Source organism: Alosa alosa, chromosome 7, assembly GCF_017589495.1.
Source record: "Alosa alosa isolate M-15738 ecotype Scorff River chromosome 7, AALO_Geno_1.1, whole genome shotgun sequence".
NCBI lineage: Eukaryota > Metazoa > Chordata > Actinopteri > Clupeiformes > Clupeidae > Alosa > Alosa alosa.
Genome location: NC_063195.1, coordinates 24491141 through 24496140, shown reverse-complemented (window position 1 = coordinate 24496140; position 5000 = coordinate 24491141). Strand labels below are relative to the sequence as shown.

General features: G+C 44.5%; 1 protein-coding gene across 2 annotated transcripts in view; it reads left to right on the top strand.

The window, feature by feature from the left end:
• sorcs3 (sortilin related VPS10 domain containing receptor 3) overlaps positions 1-5000 on the top strand; it is a 201916-nt gene that overhangs the window by 140450 nt on the left and 56466 nt on the right. The gene's annotated exons all lie outside the window — the stretch shown is intronic.

Here is a 5000-nt window from a genome sequence, read left to right as displayed (position 1 = left end):
TTTGATGGGCTGTAGTTAGCAGGTGCGTATCCCACAAAAGGCACCTGCTGCAAATAGCCTATAGGAACCTCCATGCCAGGCACACATTTAATGGGCTGTAGTTAGCAGGTGCGTATCCCACCAATTCCGGCGGCATTCAGGCGGCATGATGGTCATGATGGCCTCTCTGATGTGTTACGCTGTGCGTAACCTGCCTGCGGTGCATGCAGGACCTCTGGGTCAGCCTCCGGAGGAGGAAGGCGAGTAACACCTGTGTTCCACTCGGGCAAATAATTCTCCTTGTGGATTTCGCAGACGTTGTGGAGGATGCAGCAAGCATGAACAATGTCCGCCATTACTAGGATGTCCACATCATTGCGCTTGGCAAGACACTTCCAACGGCCTTTCAAACGCCCAAATGCGTTCTCCACCACCATTCGAGCAGAGTTCAGACGGTAGTTGAAGCGGTTTTGTTCTCGGGTCAGTTGACGGTGATGAGTGAACCCCTTCATAAGCCACTTCTTCAGCGGATAGGCTGCGTCTCCAATTATATGGATGGGTACCTCCACGTCATCCACAGTTATGGATTTCTGTACACAAATCGAATAAATATTGTTAGGCCTACTATATGGATGATGTGCGTAGCCTATACAGAATTCAGTGATAGGCCTGTACATGCCTAAATTAAGAATGCCCAATGTTTGATACGTACCTCACGTGGAAACAAGTAACCATCTTGTTCTTCGGCCACTTGGAATAGGAACGAGTTGGTGAGGACCCTGGCATCGTGTGTGGAACCCGGCCACCCCACATAAGCATCTGTGAAGCTACATAAAAGAAAACCCCATTAGCTAAACAAATCTTCAAATGCACAAGCTATATTTTAAACAACACAGGACTCAATAGTAATGATGCTTACCAGCAATCGTGGTCAACAACCGCTTGTAGCACAATGGAATGCCAGCCTTTTCTATTGTAATAGGAATTTGGATCATCCCTCGGTGCAATGATGGGAATGTGAGTTCCATCGATGGCACCTGCACACATTGGGTACCCTCGTGCCGTGAATCCATCCACTGTCTTCTGAAGTTGATCCCCTGTTGGCATGGAGATAAAACGCGCGGACAGGCTGTCTTTCAAAGCTGCGGTTACTTCGCTGGAGCCACCAAACTTAGGACGTACTCAAATGTACCGCGAGTCATTCGAAAATGCTGCACCCACTGTGCATCATCAAAGTTCTCGAGAACATCAGTCCAGAATACTTGGCCGCTTGGTCTCTCGATTCTCCACATCCTCCCTTTCTGTTGACGCCGGGCAAACTGTAGAATCACTGCAGCTCTCTTTCTCCTGTAACGGATTCGTTCACGACGACATTCATTGTCGTAATCTGCTCGAATTGACTGTAGGTCACGCTCCAATCTTTCATCGGTGCTGCGGATGTTGTGGCTGTAAAGGAAAACATGCTGCATTGTTGCAACAACATTCGAAACGAGCGTGATGTATTCACCCTCCATGCTGTAGCCTATTACTAGCCCTCCTGTGACAGCGGCCGCATATATTCTGCGTCACATGCCTCTTGCGAACTTGGGCCCTACGTCATACGTCAAGCCCCCACCCCTCACCCCACCCCTCACTCAACCACACGGAGATTCTGTAATGTGCGTGTATGTCGTTCACACATAGGTCGGTATAGGGTCAGTATAAGGTCCGCAGGTTAGCGTCATATCTGAATCATCCGAAGGGTAGGACCTCCGTTTGACAAACCTCCACATATACTCCGGAGGTTATATCTGAAAGCGCTTAAACAAAGTAACAGCTAAGTAGACCATGCACTGCATAAGTGGATAAGTAGAATACAAGGAAGAACCCTCTATGAACATTATGTTTAGGAATCGGATCATTGGAACTGAAACACACAGTATGCTGCATGAACAGAGAACAACCAAATGCATACATTCATACATACTGTACATACATACATGCAGCATAGTTACACACATACATATGTGTATTATCAAAAGGCAGACCCTCCATAAGGGACAGATGGACAGACGCCAGTAGGATCTGGTCAGTGAGAGGGAGTGCAGCAAGCACAGTGTGTCCATGTCCTTAAAGACGTGTCGCTCTTAGCCACTCTTAGTCCCCAGCCTCGTCTCCAGACCCCACCGCAGCCGAGGGTTGATGGGGGCATCTCGTGTCTCTATCAGTACCCCAACCCCCTCCCCCAACACACATACACACACACACACACACACACACACACACATACACACACACACAAACACACACCACACACACATACACACACACATACACACAAACACACCACACACACACACACACACACATACACACACACACACACACACACACACCACACACACACACACACACATACACACACACACACACACACACACACACCACACACACACACACACACACACACACACACACACATACACGCACACACACACACACACACGCACCACAGCCCTGTCCATCCCTTCCATTAGCGCTCCCCTGAGGGTTACCCCAGAAGGGACTTCAAGTCCAAATCAATCCACTCATCCTTAGCTACCTCTACACCCCACTGACCTCAGGTACGCTATGGACCAGGCCTGTCAACTCCGAGCAGCACTTCTTCGTCCATGTCCTGTTTGGACTGTCGTTTGCTGAAGATTGCCTGAATGAGAAACCTTGTTAAAAATATTGTATTACAGTTTTTTCTGACTGCTTAAACACATTTTTTGTAACTATGGCTTTTTTTGCAAAACTCACTGAGTTCGCAAAACTAAAAGCACAAACACTGCTTTGCACTCAGTTTGCAATTTTTTAACACACACTTTGCACAACTGTAGGCACAATGGCTATTATTTACACTATTTTGCCAACTCTCTGGCACACTTTCTCATGTGAAAACTGTTTTAGATAATTAGTTCACTTTGCAATCAGCCTAAGCACTATAAATAAGCCACAGGTAATGTACAATGGGTACAATGGAGTGAGCAGGAAGAGTGAGAAGAGAAAGAAAATAGCCCTTTACAGACAAAAAAACAGTCTACATGTGGGGATATTGTCATGTCAGGCCTGGATACGTCATTCCAGAATATATTTTTCGGTGCCTTGGACTAGGACATTGCATGTGATGTAGACAGAATTTTTGAGAGAGACGACCCGATGTAGACTGATTTGTTTTGTCTCAGTGAAATGCTATTTTGTGTTTTGACTTGGAAAAACACACTTTTGTTTGTTTTGATGTGTGTAAATAAACACTACAGTAATACTTGAAGTTTGGATCCCTGTATGTTTACAGAACTATGACAAAAGTATGACCTCAAACTGACATAGTCTACCTTGTGCACAGAGAAAGCAAAAAGCCAGATGTGTTTTTATTCATACCATCAGTGTGTTGTTGGCACATTGTGTGCTTACTATTAATGATGGCTTGTGTTTACTGTTAGATCTGAAAACACCATTTTTACGAAGGTGTGAAGAGTTAAGCAAGGTGTGTTAGCTTTTTAAGAGAACTACAATGTTTTGCTGATTGGGTGAGAGGTTTTGCCATTTGTGTGTAGAGTTTTGCAAAAAAGCCATAGTTACACAAAATGTGCTTAAGCAATCAGAAAAAACTGTAAGGATATGTGGTAGATTGTTGTGAATTTTTTGAACTGTCAAAATAGTTGTAGAATTCATATCACATTGGCTTAAAATAGCTGCTGTATATCTTCTTAATTTGTTTTAATGTCATTGTGGTACTACGTTGAAAAATTATGCCTAATTAGACATAAATGTGAGTGAGGGCAAAAAGCCTACACAAACTAAATGTACCGCAGAGCGGTACAAAATATGACTGCCGCCCAGTCCAGCACATTTTTTCCACAAAAATAAATCATGCTGAAAGGCCTATATGATTCTAACTGTCTCACTAAATTGCATTATCTCACTGGTATCTGCTAGACAATAAGTACCAAAACATGATTAGTTCATAGATTTCACATGTAAAATTCATTTTATACAACCCCACCCCCATCTTGCCTGTTCATAATTCTGAGAAATTCTTGAATTGTGTGCATGTGTGCGTGCACACGTTTATGTTTGTGTGTGTGTGTGTGTGTGTGTGTGTGTGTGTGTGTGTGTGTGTGTGTGTGTGTGCTTGTGTGTTATATACATATGTCTACTGTGTGAGTATGTGTCATACGTATGATTACTGTGAATGTATGTGTGTGCGTGTGTATCTGTTTATGCACATGTGTGCACATGGAATGGGTTAACATGACCCCTGGAGGCAAACATACAGAAAAAATTGGTTATCCTAGGCCCTACGGTTCTCAAGATATTCACAGAAAACTGTGTCTGCCCTACCCTCTTTTCGGGGGGTCCAGTCCAGTGGGGGGGGCTACAGATCAAAACGAAAAACGATGGTTCCATGCTATCCATATGGGGTTACATGCCTTCGCTGCGCGGCGGTCATAATAACAGGATTTATTTTCTCTCTAAAAAGTGGCTTGTCAAAGCTTTTTTTTACTGAATGTCCTTCAAAAAAAAAAAAACAGTGGGCCAAAATGGCAGGCGATGCTAACTATAATTAAGGCCCTTGCCATGTTTTGTGCGGGAGGCTAATGTGTTGGAGTGCTATAGCCTGGCCTGCTTTTTAATGATGATGGGTTTTGCAGTCCTTGTCAGCCCATCTTAGCATTGTGCTTTATCGCCGGGTGTGGGCTATCCCCCTCGTAGCAGCGCGTGTGCCAATGCTTCAACCTTGCTGTCACTGTAATAAAATCTAAATCAAGGACACTAATTGCCTTTAATCATGGCAGTGCAACACGCGGACGATGTTGTGCTGACTCCACACGGCATTGTGCTGTCTCCGAGGTACCTGATCTCACTGTGAATGAGACTAACTCTCTCTCTCTCTCTCTCTCTCTCTCTCTCTTTCTCTCTCCATCCCTATTTTTGCCATTATTTCTCTCTTATATTCTCTTTCTCCTTCCCCTGTTTCTCTCTCTCTCTCTCTCTCT